The following is a 1,911-nucleotide window of genomic DNA, read 5'->3' on the forward strand; positions in this document are numbered from 1 at the left end:
TCTCTGTGTGTGTGTGTGTGTGTGTGTGTGTGTCTCTGTGTGTGTGTGTGTGTGTGTGTGTGTGGTCACCACCAGTAACAGAAGCTGCTGCTGCTCAGTTGTAAATACACTGATTGACCCGACCAGGTCCCCTGTTGTCAATCAGTGTTGCTTCCTAAGTGGACAGTTTGATTTCACAGAAGTTTGATTTACTTTGAGTTATATTGTGTTGTTTAAGTGTTCCCTTTATTTTTTTGAGCAGTGTATTTTATACAAGGGCTGAGAGTTTAGCAGGTAAATTTAAATTAATTACATAAATTTTAATGTTTTACATTCAAAGCTTCTGAGCAGGAACCTTTGTTTTCATTTGTTTCTGATACAACAGTAAATTTGACGCACGGCTAATCCGCTAACTCGGCTTCTCTCGGTTAACTTCTGCTTCAAACGATATGATTGGCCGCTGGAAAAGACTTGTGTTCAAGCTGTGCTAAAGCAGTTAGCCTAGCAGAAGCTGTGCTAGCCTGGAACAGCACCTGGATGCTAACATGTAGCAGCAAAAGCTAATGTCAGCATCCACATTTCTAAAGAAGCACCATGAATGATCAGAGAAACTCTGGAAAGATGAACGGATAGAGAAACACTTTGCTGGAGAACCTGAAGGTTAAAAATATAAATATCTCTGATGCTCATTTATTCAATAATTAGCTGGAAAATAAGGCAAACCGTCTTCCTGTGGCAGCACTGAGTCTCACACACACACACACACACACACACACACACACACTCTCTGTGGACGTGTTTGTGCTGCGGAGCGGGAACAGACACACGCTGTGACTCCTGGTCATGTGACGCCTCAGCTCTAATCTGATGATTTGATGAAAAATCCTCCAGCTGAACACAGCTGGCTGCAAAACTCTGGCATTTTATTGGGTCGTATTTATTTATATCATATTATTAAAGCCTGTTTAGAGCAGCGCTGGTTCTGTCCGGTCCACTTGATACTTCCTAGAAACCCAGCAGCTTAACCACCAAAAAAATTCAAGATGGCTGCCATGGTTGTGGAGGAAAATATTTTTTTTGCTGTAAAATCTATCAGTTGAATCACATGTTACAAATTCTGAGACATAAAATCATATATATTTTCTGGTTTCCTTTTCCTGGTTGTTGTCACGGATAATAAATGTTGGCACTAAGATCAGCTGCAGTTATCGCTAGTGGTGACACAGCTAACAAAAAGTTAGATTCACTAACCACTAATGTGCTAAACAAGAATCTTAGCTAAACTGTTAAACATTTGTAGAAGCCAGTGTTGTGGTGAAGACCACCGAACCCGAGACCAAGACCAGCGCCCCGCGCTACAGGGCACAAGAAAACGGATCAAAATTACTTCTCAAATTGATCTAAAGATCCACATTCCCATAAAAACACCTAGATATTAAATGCCGAGGTCCCATTTGGCTCCATCTCTGTGCTACAGTCCGCGGTGGTGTCGTGCCGTCCCTAAAAAGATAACGAAACCATTAAACATAGCAATTGAGGCAACGCCCTGACGGTAAATAACGCTCAACTATGAACCTGACCAGGGAGCAACAAGCAAGAAGTAGCCAAGTCACCGTGACTGTTCTCACCGTCTCTCCTGCCACATGAAGCCAGGCAACCTGACACCATGGCTGACATTACAGCTGCCACTTTGAACAAAAACAATCAAAGAGTAATGAGCATGCTCTGTGTGCTCTTACGTTCTTGTTTTGTTTATTTGTTAATAAAAAAAAAATCAATGTACATAATTAAATAAAATCATCATAGCTACTGCAGTGTGCGCAGAGCATTACAAGAACAAAGAACGGTGTTCTGTCAGGTCAGCATACGCTGTCAGGTCGCCATACGCTGTCAGGTTGCCATACGCTGTCAGGTTGCCATACGCTGTCAGGT

The sequence above is a fragment of the Poecilia reticulata genome, linkage group LG10 (assembly GCF_000633615.1).
Source record: "Poecilia reticulata strain Guanapo linkage group LG10, Guppy_female_1.0+MT, whole genome shotgun sequence".
Lineage (NCBI taxonomy): Eukaryota > Metazoa > Chordata > Actinopteri > Cyprinodontiformes > Poeciliidae > Poecilia > Poecilia reticulata.